The 16,325-nt window shown below is 41.3% G+C and overlaps 1 protein-coding gene across 2 annotated transcripts in view; it reads left to right on the top strand.

Moving 5' to 3' along the window:
- gosr2 (golgi SNAP receptor complex member 2) overlaps positions 1 to 16,325 on the top strand; it is a 65,516-nt gene that overhangs the window by 36,315 nt on the left and 12,876 nt on the right. The gene's annotated exons all lie outside the window — the stretch shown is intronic.

The following is a 16,325-nucleotide window of genomic DNA, read 5'->3' on the forward strand; positions in this document are numbered from 1 at the left end:
AGATGTGCAGCATGGAAGCAGACCCTTCGGTCCAACCCGTCCATGCCGACCGGATATCCCAACCCAATCTAGTCTCACCTGCCAGCACCCGGCCCATATCCCTCCAAAACCTTCCTATTCATATACCCATCCAAATGCCTCTTAAATGTTGCAATTGTACCAGCCTCCACCACTTCCACTGGCAGCTCATTCCATACACATACCACCCTCTGTGTGAAAAAGTTGCCCCTTAGGTCTCTTTTATATCTTTCCCCTCTCACCCTAAACCTATGCCCTCTAGTTCTGGACTCTCCTCGTCAAGGAAACGACTTTGCCTATTTACCTTATCCATGCCCCTCATAATTTTGTAAACCTCTATAAGGTCACCCCTCAGCCCCTGAAGCTCCAGGGAAAACATCCCCAGCCTGTTCAGCCTCTCCCTATAGCTCAAATCCTCCAGCCCTGGCAACATCCTTGTAAATCTTTTCTGAACCCTTTCAAATTTCACAACATTTTTCCGATAGGAAGGAGACCAGAATTGCACACAATATTCCAACAGTGGCCTAACCAATATCCTGTATAGCCGCAACATGACCTCCCAACTCCTGTACTCAATACTCTGACCAATAAAGGAAAGCATACCAAACGCCTTCTTCACTATCATATCTACTTGCGACTCCACTTTCAAGGAGCTATGAACCTGCACTCCAAGGTCTCTTTGTTCAGCAACACTCCCTAGGACCTTACCATTAAGTGTATTAAGTCCTGCTAAGATTTGCTTTCCCAAAATGCAGCACCTCGCATTTATCTGAATTAAACTCCATCTGCCGCTTCTCAGCCCATTGGCTCATCTGGTCCAGATCCTGTTGTAATCTGAGGTAACCCTCTTCGCTGTCCACTACACCTCCAATTTTGTTGTCATCTGCAAACTTACTAACTGTACCGCTTATGCTCGCAACCAAATCATTTATGTAAATGACAAAAAGTAGAGGACCCAGCACCAATCCTTGTGGCACTCCACTGGTCACAGGCCTCCAGTCTGAAAAACAACCCTCCACCACTACCCTCTGTCTTCTCCCTTTGAACCAGTTCTGTATCCAAATGGCTAGTTCCTCCTGTATTCCATGAGATCTAACCTTGCTAATCAGTCTCCCATGGGGAACCTTGTTGAACGCCTTACTGAAGTCCATATAGATCACATCTACCGCTCTGCCCTCATCAATCCTTTTTGTTACTTCCTCAAAAAACTCAATGAAGTTTGTGAGATATGATTTCCCACGCGCGCAGCCATATTGACTGTCCCTAATCAGCCCTTGAGGAGAAAGTGAGGTCTGCAGATGCTGGAGATCAGAGATGGAAATGTGTTGCTGGAAAAGCGCAGCAGGTCAGGCAGCATCTAGGGAACAGGAGAATCGACGTTTCGGGCATTAGCCCTTCTTCAGGAAGGGCTAATGCCCGAAACGTCGATTCTCCTGTTCCCTAGATGCTGCCTGACCTGCTGCGCTTTTCCAGCAACACATTTCCATCCCTAATCAGTCCTTGCCTTTCCAAATACACGTACATCCTGTCCATCAGGATTCCTTCAACAACTTGCCCACTACTGACGTCAGGCTCACTGGTCTACAGTTCCCTGGCTTGTCCTTACTACCCTTCTTAAACAGTGGCACCATGTTAGCCAACCTGCAGTCTTCTGGCACCTCACCTGTGACTATCGATGATACAAATATCTCAGCAAGGAGCCCAGCAATCACCTCTCTAGCTTCCCACAGAGTTCTAGGGTGCACCTGATCAGGTCCTGGGGATTTATCCACTTTTACCCGTTTCAAGGCATCCAGCACTCCCTCCTCTGTAATATGGACGTTTTGCAAGATGTCACCATCTATTTCCCTATAGTCTATATCTTCCATATCCTTTTCCACAGTAAATACTGATGCAAAATACTAATTTCGTATCTCCCCCATTTTCTGCAGCTCCACAGGGAATGGCAGGGAACTGAAACTTAACATTGGCAATAAATTCAGTTCTGTTTCCCTTGTACTTTTAAAATGATATTTTTGTTTTACTTAGCTCATAAACCTCTCGCACTACTTTTTTATTATTTTACACGATTAGTTCATGATATTTTTTTTTGTTTGTGCGTCTATATTTATATGTATGTTCGGTCTCAAATTATATAATGGTACCTTAGAAGGGCACCACCTATTGTACTTTCACTTTGTATCCTGTCTATGTAATGCAGGTGCTTAGCCTTGCTCTATTTATCTTGGGTACCATATACTGTCTTGTACACAGGGAAATTAATCCATGGAACTGCAGGTGAAAAATGTTTTCCTTGGGTGAAGAGTTCATTTTATTCGTTTCTCTACAAGCTCAAACTGACATATCATCATCTTGATGGAGAGAATTCTCAGAACTCCAGGTCTTTCACGAAGATCGATAGATCATCTCAACAGTTCTACTTTTGCCGTTGGATGGTTGAGTGCATCAAGTACCAAAGTACATTTTTTGGGAAGGAAACAGAGTGACAGATTGAATGGTTGTTTTATTTGTTCCTCAGCTTAACTCAGTCATGTTCCAATTGATGACATATGGAAGAGTTATGAAGGAACCCTTGCAGCTTTGTGGAATCTAATTGTTGAAGTTTAGATTAGATTAGATTACTTTAGATTACTTTACAGTGTGGAAACAGGTTCTTCGGCCCAACAAGTCCACACCGACCCGCCGAAGTGCACCCACCCAGACCCATTCCCCTACATTTACCCCTGCACCTAACACTACAGGCAATTTAGCGTGGCCAATTCACCTAATCTGCACATTTTTGGAGTGTGGGAGGAAACCGGAGCACCCGGAGGAAACCCACACAGACACGGGGAGAATGTGCAAACTCCACACAGTCAGTTGCCTGAGGCGGGAATTGAACCCGGGTCTCTGGCGCTGTGAGGCAGCAGTGCTAACCACTGTGCCACCGTACCGCCCACTAATTGATGCCATCTTTAGGCTCCCATCTTCCAAATGTTATGCCACTTAATTGTGCTCTGTGTTGTGTGGAGAGTGTAGTTTGAAAAGGATGGATTATCTACCTGTTACATAATACCTAAATGTTGTTCATCCTGCACCCATTTCCATGTAATCAAAATATTGCAGCAGAACAGTTTTCTTATTGTGGGACTGAGTAGTTTTTTTTATTGAAAAAGGTTTTTATTTTTTACAAAATTATAAAAGTACAAATGATAGTATAACAATCTTATGTTACATTAACAACAAACTACCTGCTACTTTACAAAACAAACCAAAACTATCACAAAGGTGCGGAACAATCTTTCCATGTTACAATTCGATAAATAATTGAACTTAGCAAATGAGTTTAAATTAGCTTAAATTATATTAGACTAACCTAACTTAATTTAGATGAGGTCAAATTAAATAAAATCAACTTAAATTAATTTAAATTAAATTACATCACCTGACGCACCCCCACCGAAGTTCCCATCCATGGGAGCATCAGTTATTATACCAGTATTTATTCAAGCTGCTTCCCCGCAAGGCCCCTGGACCACCAAATCTGGCCTTCACGGCTATATAAAGGCCCAGGTCAATATGGCTGACAAGTCCGTGTCTATGCAATTTAAAAGGGGCTGCCATGTCTTATAGAATAGTTCCGTTTTCTAGTGCACGACATTCCTAACAAAATCCAGAGGAACGTTCTCCATCATTAATCTACGCTGCCCCATGAGACCTTGGGGAGTTTTCTGAGGTCCAGTTCATTAAAAATGTACTTGCTTGCACAATACGTGAGAATGTTGAATAATCTCTTCCTGTGTTCACTTAGCGAAGGCAGATTCGGCAATCCCAAAAGAAGGGATACCGGATCCACCTTAACTTCAATTCTCAGGATCTCCTTCACTTCATTTGCTATGGCACCCCAGTACCTACGGATCTTATGACGTGACTACAGACAATATGTAAGGGTGCTGGTGCTTGTTTTACATTTAGGGCTCTCTAAATGAATTTTGCTAATCGCTCTGGGGCCACATGGGCTCTGTGGAGAATCTTCAACATATAGAGATCTTTTTCATATTCTCCCATATGTCCTGTCATGTTTCAGGCGAAATTTCTGCCCCTAGTTCCTGACTCCAGATTCCGTAGAGTCTTTCCATATCTTCCAAGGTGCCCCCTCTCTGTAAATGGTATAGAGCACTGACAGAGAGTGCCCATGCATCGGAGCACTCTTCTCGCCAAGTCGGATTTGTAGGGCTGAGCTAAAATTGTATGTAATCTTCCTCTGTATATAATCCCTAATCCGAAAATAATGGAAGAGGTCCCTATTAGGTAGCTCGTATTTGTGACTCAGCTGGTCAGAAGACAACAGGACCCCTCCCTCAAATAGGTCTCCCAAACTGGAGACTCCCTTGACCTCCCATGCTTTAAAGCCAAAATCTATTGATGCCAGACTGAATCCTGGGGCTCCAACTAAGGATGCAAACAGTGAGGTCTTATGCAGGTTGTCCTTACTCTGCCGCATCATCCTCCACGCTTTAACTGTGTTTATAATAATTGGACTTCTACAATGCTCCGCAACAGATTTCATCCTGTCCATAAACAGCAAATTAAGGAGGGGGCAGTTGCCTGGGAGGCTTCGATGTCAAGCCATATCAACCTCTGATCCTTCCACACCCAGTCACTCACATAGAACAATAAGGCGCTTATTTGGTATTGCTTAAAACCTGGGAGATCTAACCCCCTTCCCTGATCTGCCCCGCCTCTCCCCATACCCTGTGGGAGTTGCAACTTGGTGAATTGAATATGAGAGTGCCTACAACACCAAGTGAAGGATCCAAGCCAGCCATTGAGCTTCAGCAGCATTTGTCTGGGCAAAAACAACAGAAGCCTTCTCCTGAGGTATAGTAGCCGAGGAAGAACATCCATTTTAATCAGAACTGTCTGGCCTAACCATGATATTGGTAACCCCTCCCAACACTGACTATCCTGTTTTATCCTTTCAAACAATTGCACAAAGTTAGCTTGATACAACTGGTGGAAAGCGGAGGTAATAAAAAGACCCAAGTAAAGAAAACTTTTTTGTCACCACTGGAAAGGAAACTGTGTTCCATCCTCCAGGTCAGGCACTCTCACCAAGCCCCCCATGGGCATGGCTTCTGATTTTGTAAAATTAATTTTATACCCCAAGAAAATGCCAAATAAGTTAATCTTTTGTATTAACTGGGGTACAGACATTTCCAGGTTAGCCAAAAAGAGAAAAACTCATCAGTGTAGAGAGTAATTTTGTGCTCTCCCATCCCTACCTTTGGGGCAACTATTTTAGAGTCCTTCCGAATAGCTTCCACCAATGGTTTGATTACTAAGGTAAATAGCGGTGGCGAGAGAGCACACCCTTGTCAGCTGCCTCTCCCAATGCTAATATTATCTGATGTTATGTCATTCATAAGGACCACCGCCATAAGGTCGTTACTTAGCAGTACCACCCACCTAACGAACCCCCCAGGCAAAATGTTCAAGAACACCAAAAAGATATGCCCACTCCACCCAGTCAAACGCCCTTTCTGCATCCAAGGAGACCACCAAGGCCGGAATTGACCTCTGCTGTCATACCTGTACTATATTCAGCACTCTCCTGATAATATTGGAAGAGCTACAACCCTTAATAAAACCTGTCTGGTCTTCCTTTATGATAGTGGGCAGAACCTTCTCCAATATCAAAGCAAGCATCTTAGACAGGATTTAAAAACCTACGTTTATCAGCGAGATATGTCTATATGAGGCACAGTCCTCAGGATCTTTCCCTCCCTTTAGAATAAGGGAGATATTGGCCTCCCTAAGAGAGGGCGGAAGGCAGTCCTGGCTGTATGAGTGATTTCTATACCCAATACTGGCTGGGCCAACATGTTTATGAACTCCTTTTTGAACCTGTTCAGAAACCCATCCGGGCCAGGTGCTTTGCCACTTTGGAACTGCCTTACCACCTCTTGTGTCGTTATGGGTGCATTCGAAAGGGAGGCTTGCTCTGCATTCATACCTGAGAGGTCCAGATTCTCAAAAAAGGATTCCATCCTTGCTACTCCATCCTCACAACCCTCCGATCGATATAACTCTGCATAAAATTTCCTGAATATTGCATTAATCTTTTTAGACTCATGAGTGATAGTACCAGTTCTATCCCCAATGCACACAATGGATTGTGGCGCACTTTTCTTTCAGGCCAAATATGCCAGGTATCTATCTGGCTTATCACCGTATTCAAATAAACTTTGCTTCGCAAAGGAGATCTCTCTCTTTGCCACCTAGCTTGGCCACAGACGGTCCATTATGATATACCAATTCGGCTGTCTTCAGCCAGGCCTCAAGCATATGTTGTTGTTCTCTCGTCTTTTCCTGCTTGCTGAGTATGAAATAATTAAGCCCCTTAAATAAGCCTTGGTGGTCACCCAAAGCATCGATGGGTTACCGGCCGTACCCGAGTTAATGTCACAGAAGGTCCTAAACTCCCTTGTGAAGTACTCTGTAAATTTGCTATTCTTCAAAAGAAATTGATCCATGCGCCGATCCATGTATCTATTCCACTACCTCTAACCTTGGCATCCAAGTACACTGCTGCATGGTCTGAAATGGTTATATTCCCAATCCTGCAGAATAACACCTAATCCAGATAGATCGATAGAACAAAGAACATATTAATTCTCCTGTTTGGCACTTGCGCGAGTTGGAGTAAAAGGTGAAATCCCTACCATTAGGGTGGAGACATCTCCAAGCAGTCACCTGCTCCAACCCCCAAATAAGTCCACCGACTGTCTGGATTGCAGGGAGATACCTGAGGGACCCCTTGGCATCCTGTCCACCTTGGGATCCATGAGATGGTTGAAGTCTCCTCCTCTAATGGTGTGGCACACCCCAAGAGCCATCAATTTAGAGAATGCGTTGATTAAGAATTTAAGGAGATGTGCCAGTGGTCTTATAGACATTCAGGATGCCAGACCCTTCCCCGTGTATTAAGGCCTTGAGGATCATGATCTGCCCATATGCATCCTTAATTTGGTCTATTATCTGAAATGGGAGGTTCCTCTGTACTAGTATACCACTTTTCTGCTTTTAGAATTGAAAGTGGAAAAGAATACCCTACCAAACCCTCCCTGCTGTAATTTCAAATGTTCCTTGACACTCAAGTGTGCTTCTGGTAGCAGGGCAATGTCAACCCTCACCTCTGAGGTTTGAGAGCATCTTCTTTCTTTTGATCGAGGAATGACTCCCCTTTATGTTCTAGGTGCACCATCTAAATGAACCACCAGCCATAACGGTCTAAAGCAGCCCGCAGTCCCCTGAGGGGAAGAAGCTTATCATGTTGCGGCGAGTGGAAAAAAAGCAGGATTTATAAACTCTTAAAAACTACTGCTACAGATATTACAAAACTAAAACAATTAACCACTCCTCTTAAATTAAACAAACCTAAATACAAACAACAAATAATTCGATATTCCCCCCTTGCCCATAGGGGGATCTCACCCCAATCCCGACTACCATCATGGTTCCTTCCAGCTAAAGTTGCAACCCAATCCCAAGCAGTACAGAGACAAATCCATCCCCTCCACACTTCCACCCCATTTGTCTTGAATAAAAAAGATTACCAAACCACACCCAGAGGAAGTACTGGAATAACAGGCATTATTAAAAAAGGAATTTACATCAAAGCAATGCCAAGCATATAAAATCAACAACCAAGAGAGTAAAGGAAATACCATTGTCCATAGTTGTTTTTTCTGACCCAAACCATCTATTTCAGAGAGTCTAGGAAATCCCTTGTTTTCTCTGCTGACTCTAAATTGTAAGTAGACCATCCATGGTTAAAGCACAGTACTGCCAGGTACCTCACAGAAAATTGTATATTCAGGTCTCTCAACCTCTTCCTGGCTTCATCAAAAGATTTCCTCTTCTTACTTACAACTCCAGAAAAGTCTTGAAAGAACATAATTTTTGACACCCTGTGCACCGGGGCTTGTGAGTCTTCCCCCAGCCTTCTGGAGGCTTCCATTATCATTTGCTTCTCCTTGTAACACTGGGGTCACAGTAGAACTGGGCAGGGGCTCTGATCTGACCCGGACCAGTGGGCATCGCTATCCGGTGGGCCTGCTCCAGCTTGACTCGACACCCAGTCCCAGAAGCTGCGATAGCCACTGCTCCAGGAGGGTACCGGGTTCTCACCACCTTCACGTTCCGGGAGCCTGGTTACCCGTAAGTCCTTCCTTCGACCTCGATTCTTGAGGTCGTCGACCTGATCCAGCAAAGCCCAAACCTGGCTTTCCAGTCTTTGGATCCTTCCCTCCGAATTCTCCGCCGCGGTCGTTTGTTCAGCCGCCTTGATGCGTTGATCAAGCATTTGGATCTCCTGCTCACGCTTTTGTAGCAGCGGTTCCAGTGCCGACTGGGTTTTCTCTTGGAGTTTTACAAACATCGAGACTAAGTTCAGTTGCTCCAATGGGTTCAAAGGCGCCGCCACTGGAGTCGGGTCCGTGGCCACGGGTGTGCCTGGTACTGTAGGGGATTGCCCTGCCTGCTGTGATCCTCGTGCTCCTTGTCCTTCATTCATCTTCATCTTGTTCCCAAAATGTTAGGACCAGTATTTAAAAGGTTCTAGGGGTTTTGTTTTACTTTATTTTCCCAATTTTTCTTATAGATGGCTAGTGGGTGGGGGTGTGTGTAAAAGCACCACTTTACTTGGGTTATGGTGCAGAGCCCAGCACAGCAGACCTATCAGATCACCACCATCTTAGATCCCGATCCCTGAGTTTAGTTTCCAATTACAGTTAACTTTCTGAGATCCTGGAGGTGAAGAAGACATACGTGACATGTACTGGCGGTATGCATAACAAACATATATAACCTATCAGTAGGACCCGGTCCCTGCTGTGTGTGGGGAATGCTTATTATTTGATAAAGACTATACAAAGCAGATAATTTATTATTTCAATTGTCCACACCTCAGCCATGTTATTAATTATTTTTCTACCAAATAATTGGTGATCTATCTTAGTTCTAGACTGGCATGTGATGTTTTACTACCCATACTTTGATTCTCTGTATGGCATCCAGATAGAGGAGACTTTAAAATTTATTCATGGTATCTAGATGTCGCTGGTTTGGTGAGCATTTAGAGTCCATTCCTAGTTGTCCTTAAGGTGATGGTGAGCTGCCTTCTTGAACTGCCACAGTGTATTTGTTGTAAATAGATTCACAATCCAGTTGAGGGTGAGGGGACAGTGACACTGAAGAAATGGCAAAGTATTTACAAGTCAGGAAGCTGTCTTTTGTGAGAGGAGGTAGAGAAAATTCTGAATGCTAACCTTGGATCAGGAGGAGCATGTGCCGAAAAGTAGAGGGAAGCAAAGACCTAATGAATAGAAAATAATTAGTCAAAGATGATCGATGAACAAGCTTTTTCAAGTCATTGATCAAAGAAGGAAAAGGAAATTAAGGAAATCAAAAAAGGAAAAAGAAGGAAATCAGCTCTGATGGAGGGTCATCTAGATTTGAAACGTTAGCTTTCTGTCTCTCCATGGATGCTTTCTGACACAGTGATTTCCAGCATATTTTGTTTTCAGTACAGATTCTAACATCCGTAATTTGCTCCTAAAGAAGGAAAAGAGCTCAGTTAGTGTTTCTTTCACATGTAACTTCTTTTTGCCACTTGAATGTGTTGAGGAAAGTTATCTGGCCTCCTGCTATATGCTCTTTACGAGTGCCATTTCTAGCAGCACGTTGCAAATGTACACATGACTGGCTTGGTGATTGCAAGCCGCCTTCTTTACTGTTTGAAGTGCCTTTGATTTGAATGCATAAGCAAAAGGAAGATGGTATCTCAAAGTTTCATGTCAGCCTGCGCAATATAGTTTTCAGAATTAATAATTGGATTTCCACAGTTGAATGGATTAGATCTACCTTAGTAACTGAATGAAAACTGACTGCAGTTTTAGAGAAAATACATTGTTCGGTACTAGCTTTTTTTCATGTAGCTGTTAAGCTTTGAATTTTCAAATGCTGTTTTCTTGCTTGAAACCACATTTCAAGCTTCCTACCTTTCAGTCTGAGAGGTCTCCTTCACTTTTTAGTCTCTCCAGAGTTAATGCAGATCATTTAATAAATAATTTTGAAAGGATTCCCATTATACTTCTTTGCAAAATCACCATGAAAACATATTGATATTTAAATAGTTTACAGTAAGGAAAGTGGGCAATTGTTATGAACACATCTGTAAATTATCCTGAAGCAGCCCACTAGGGTTAATTTTCTCTTTTATCCAGTTCAGTTTGTTTTAAACTTTGAGTAAATCACTTGGTTTTCCTTTTGAGGCTCAAGTATTAGTCCTTTGAAATATTGCAGCCTTTACAGGGCAAAATACGTTGGCTGCCTAAATAATTTCTATACCGAAACAAACACAAGAAATCCAAGTGGGACTGCAAACCCAAAAAGATCCTGTTGCTTTATGCCTTTGAAGAGATATCTGTTGATGTCGATCCCAATTAATAACAATGACTGTTTTGGTTGATCATTTTTTTTTGTATTCTTATTTTGTTTTAAAAGTCTGCCCTGAGAAGGTCTTATGGAACATTCCACATTCTGGAACTAAAATTTCTTCTTCATTGTCTCTCGGACAAAGTTTCAGGTGATCTGTGGTTATGAACTGGATAAATGGTTCTGAGCAGTCACCTTAAACTTAAACAGTGAGTGGCATTTACCTTAGATCTCAGGTGCCACAGGCTAGAGATCTAACAGTGAATAGTTTAAGTACATTGATACAATGAACTCTTTATGTAAGATAATATAAGCTTTATAACCTCATCATGACACTGGGAAGATTTGGAAACCTTGCTGCTGGTAGTTCTTTCTTAATAAATCAACAAAGATTGTACAGTTTGAAAGAGCAGTTGATTAAAATTTATATCAATGTGAACATATCAGTTCCTTTTAATTTTAAAAATGTTCTTTATGTGAAAGTCTAGTTTTTCAGTAATTAGCCAACAACTTAATTATTTTCTCCACATGCTTGATATGATCACAATCTGTAGTTATAATGGAATAAGTCAGGGCTATCCAAAATGAATCTTCTATTGAGTGATGTTCCATCTTTTCTCTCTCGCTGTCTTTTATATAAGCTTACAGACTGAATGCGGTTTACTCCTCTTCAGTTTCATCTTGTCTTGTGACTCACTTGTATTCGTGCAGTTCCATAGTTACTGGCACCTCTGCTATTTTGCTACAAAGGCAGCAGTTCATACAGGAGTCAAACCATTTGTGTCCTTGTGAAAATTCATGAACACTTTCCATGAGGGATGCGAATCCAGCACAGTTTACTCTGCTTTTTTGAAATCAGGTAACTCTGGACTGACCACTGACTCCATCCCTTTCCCAGGCTACTATCTGAGGTTCACAAGACTGTTTATAGATTTGGCTTTTATTTTATTTTACTATGGATTTGGATTCCAACCCCATTTCAATTTCATCTCCACTGTAACATTGCCCATTTTTAATCTTGCTTTAGCTCATCTACTGATTGTGCATTTTTTTTTTACCTCTAGACATAACTATTTAAATAATCTTCAGTCTTCTATAAACTTGAACTCAACCAAAAAAGCTGTGATTTTGTGATTACCATTTGTCTCTTTCATATACAAATGTACAAATTATGAGAAAGCGTAGGCTACCTCTAGTCTGCTCTATCATTTAATAAGATCATAGCTTACTGATGACTCCATATTCCAGCCTACCCACAATAAAGCATCTGCAGTCCTTGTTTTTACCACAATAAAAACATTTGTCTACCTCTGTTTTCAAAAAAATTCAAAGACTTTGCTTCCAATGCCTTTCAAAGAAAAATGTTCCAAAGACTCAAGATCCTTGTGAGAAACAAAGTCTCCTTATCACTGTCTGAACTGGGCAATCCCTTTTAAAATAGGAAGCCCTCGTTCTAGGTTCTCTCACAAGCAGCCTGTCAAGAAAACCTAGGGTCTTATATGTTTCAAATAAAGTTGCCTGTCTAAACTTTGTGGTATTTACTTCATTCACCTTCCTTCACAGCCTTAACTGTTTGCCTCAGCAGAAATCTCTCCCTCTGAAGTATTCCAAGTAGATTTATTATGAGATTCCATGTTATAGGGCCACCTATGATTACAGATATCTCCATAATATTGCATTCCTGCAGCTACTGCTCTTGTCATGACCAGAGTCCAGCACTGCATGCCATGCTTTACGACACATGTTCTTGACCCCTCTATTCAGTAGCATTGACTTGCTATTTCAGAGGCGTCCTGCAATTGAATTATTTTCTTCTTTCATCTTATCGAGCGCAACAACATGCCAGTGCCTGCAAGTCCACTCTTTGGATGAGAAGCTTTCCCTGCAAAGTAGGCCCTCCCTCCTGTCTTCAGAATTCTTGTTACACCTACATCCTTCCCTCTTATCCCTTACTTGCTTTGGTCTTTTTATTGAGAACTGTCAGTGAGACTTGATCATCTCAGCTGGCTCCACTCAATTATTCTGTTCCACTCAATCATTCTGCTCCTATCTTGGGTCTGATCCTCACATTGGCATTAAACCTGCTCACAAGGACATGTTTGGCAATCCATTCTTTACACTGGAGGCTGATTGACAGTTCTTGACATTTCCTCATATTTACCTTGGACCGTAATCCTATTTTGGAGCATCAAATCATCATCTTTCAGCCTGTCTTAGCATAACCCTCATCTGACTGCCTTGATCACTCTTCTTTGTACCTAGTTCCTGTGAAGACCTGACAGCATTCTCTTTTTTTTTCTGGCTTTGTCAACATCTGCTGTTTGCATCTTCTACACCAGTACTTTTGATGTATCTTTTCCTTTCTCCTGAAACAAAGGTACACCTCCATGCTGGTTAGCAGGTACTCGACTGAATCCATTGCATTCCTAAGCTTCTCTCCATCCCTCCCACAATCATGATGAAATTCCTGTATGACATACAGTATGACATGACTATCAATTTTCCTACTCCTTTCCCTACACTTAAAACATTCTGAAAGGACTGCTTTCATTGCTGTATCTTGGTTCATGCTGTAATCTCTTCTTTCCCTTGGCAGCTTTCCATGCAAATACAGGAGATGCACCAACTGCCTTTTCACTTGTTCCAGGACATCCAGGACTGTAAACTCTCCTTCCAAACGAATTAGGAATTGACTTATTTTGTTTTCAATTGTACTTGATGGTCATGTTACAGTTTCCTACATTTGGGAAACCAAATGCAATTTGAGTGATTGGCTGGGAACAGCATCTAACCAATCAAGTTGGCACTTTATGATCTTTCCTGTCAACAGTCAGATTATAACCACCTTGCTTTCCTTTCTGATAGTGTTGGTGATGTTTCTGTTCTTGGTAGTTAAACTTCTGTTCGACCCATGTTTTATTCTTATCCGACAAACTACCAGCTCTGCTTTTGTCTTCAATCATAATTCATTTGTCATTTAATCAATTTTGCACTTGACCCTACAAGCCTTCCCTTTTGTTCTTTTGTCCCCCTTTCTCCTTTTCTTTGTCTCTGTATTTGTGTAAAACCTGTTACAGATTTTTCCAATTCTGCTATGATACCTACAGGGAAACCAGAGACCAAAGTAAATAAATTTACTGAATGGCCATCCAAATAAAGAAGTTGCAAGGGAGATTTTAAGTTTTGTAACTTTGACTTCAGTATAAATTAGAATCAGCTCAAAATAAGCATAAGCTAATAGGCCTGAGATAGCGGATATAATGGAGTTAGGACAGAATTGATCTATGTATATAGCTTAGATTTAGTCTTTCACTTTAAACATCATTCCAAATTCTTTTTGGTCACTTGTAAATTGTCTTTTCAGAGCTTCTGGACATTTATTTTCCTCCTTAATGTCAAACAGAAAATTGACCTTCACAGAGAGACTTGAATACTTCTCCTTAACAAAATTTTATGTTTTTTTTTGTCTCTGCTTTCTTATGGTGTCAGCAACTGCTTGCTGATCACCTTCTGCTCACAGCCATCCTATCTTCAGCGGTAGCTTTTTCATTTGTCTTCCCTGTGTCTTGCCACATAACTTTCATAACTACTCTCCTTTACTGCTTCCAGTCACATGGACCAGTATTTTTTATTAACCAAGAAAAGTACAATTTACTGCTTGACAATTTATGTAAACTCTTAAAAATCCTTTTCAGATATTTGGAAGGTAATTATAGCTATTCCAATGATATATTAGTAATTACAGCTCTTTCACACTGCCAGCTTCTCGTTCAAAGATTGTCACAATTTTGACTAACAGTTTTAAAAAGTGAAATGTCAATCCTATTTCTCTGCTACAGTTACTGCCTTACCTGCTGGGTATTCTCAATATTTTCTATGTCCCTATCCTAACTTGCACCTGGCATCATTTATTCATCAAACTTTACTGACTTTCAGTCCAATGATGCTTTGATTTAAAAATTCTCATTCAACCCTAACCCTAATCAATTCTCAGTGCCCCTCTCTATCTCTTTTACCTTCTTCAGCATCTCATATTCTAGTGCCTTTTGGTCTTTTGCACAATCTCAATTTTCATCACTCTACTATGAGGATTCCTCTGGGGTGGTATGAGACTTAAATGCAGATCTTGGACATTGCTTGTTTCAGGAGAGTGTTCAGCTCAGCAAATAAATTTATCAGACAAAATTCTATATTCTACATTGACTTCAAGTGTAGTACACATTGGCTTCCTTCAGTTTCCCACATTTGTTCAGAACTACCCAGATAGACTATCAGCCCTCTACAACACATTGCTCACACTAGTCTCAACATTCTTGCACAGATGTCCATACATTATCAGAGGGAAAAAAACCTAATGATGTACATTTCTTTCGAGCTTAAATAAAACATATGGCAAAATTTAGCTGTAAGTTCAATAATCAGGCAGATTTCAAGCTGTGACTAATGTGAAATAAATCTTAGTTAAATCATGGTTGACGTATCTACAACTGTTACGTAAGTTGATTCCAAATAGGAAAATAAATAGAACAGACACTGTTTTCAGTGATTGAGCCTAACAGCACTTGAACACTGATTGGTATCCCTTGATTTAGCAAAAAGCCAGGTAAATTGTTAAATCCCTCAACCCAAAATGCCTTACTGTGTTCTTCTTGCAGTTGTCAGTGATCTATACAATCTAATTATTGATAACTGGTGTCACCAAACTGTATAGTGAAAATTGTATCAGAGAATCATACAGAATCAGAGAATCAGGTGTATTTGGTTTCACAGAATCCCTACGGTTTGGAAGCAGGCCATTTGGCCCATCGAATCCACATTCCCCCTCTGAAGAGCATCCCAACCAGACCCACCACCCTACCCTATCCCTGTAACTCAGCATTTCCCATGGCTTTCCCATGGCTAATCCACCTAGCCAGCACATCCCTGGAAAGTACGGATTGTTTAGCATGGCCAATCCACTTAACCTACATTCCTTTGGACTGTGGGAGGAGCATGCAGAGGAAACCTGCGCAGACATGGGGAGAATACGCAAAGTCCACACAGACAGTTGCCTGAGGGTGTAATCAAACCTGGGTCCCTGGTGTTGTGAGGCAGCAGTGCTAACCAGTTTGTGCCAGCTCCTATGAAAGAGCTACTGATTAGTTCTACCCCGCAATATTTTCTACAACCCTGCAAATTTTTTGTTTGCATCTAAATATCTATCTCCCTTTTGATTGTTACTGTTGAATCTGTTTCAGCTGCCCTTCATTTAGAGCATTCAGTGTAATAACCCATCTGTATAAAATATATAAAATCCTTCCTCCTGGCTTTTTTGCTAATTATTTTAAATTTTCCCTCCTATCTGGGACCGCTTCACTTTTCCTTGTTCCAACGAATGGTAACGGATCTGAAATGTCCACAGTTTCTCTATCAAAATATACTGTGAGATAGACTGAATATCCCTAGCATTTTCTGATTTTAACCGTGCATTTGGAAACTGATCCTCCTTATTTAGTCAGTTAAAATCCTTTATGATTTTGAATGCCTCTATTAAATGCCTTCTCTGCTCTGATGAGAACCATTTCAGGTTTTTTAGTCTATCAATGTAACACCCCTTGTATCACCATTGTAAAATGTGCATATATGTTTTTCTGAATCAAGTTAAAAAGCCTAAGGCGCTTAGTAGTGGTTCAGCTACTGTTTCAAGTTGGCCGACTGCACGTGGAAATGAGTTTTTTGTTCAGAATTGCACAGTGATCATCATATAAATGGAATACATATTATTCCATTGTAAAAGTAAAAGGTAAAGTTGCCATTGTTTACCACTTTATTGGTCCCCCCTGAGATGA

Source organism: Chiloscyllium plagiosum, unplaced genomic scaffold, assembly GCF_037043375.1.
Source record: "Chiloscyllium plagiosum isolate Xiang-an unplaced genomic scaffold, Cpla_swu_hap1 HiC_scaffold_32, whole genome shotgun sequence".
Lineage (NCBI taxonomy): Eukaryota > Metazoa > Chordata > Chondrichthyes > Orectolobiformes > Hemiscylliidae > Chiloscyllium > Chiloscyllium plagiosum.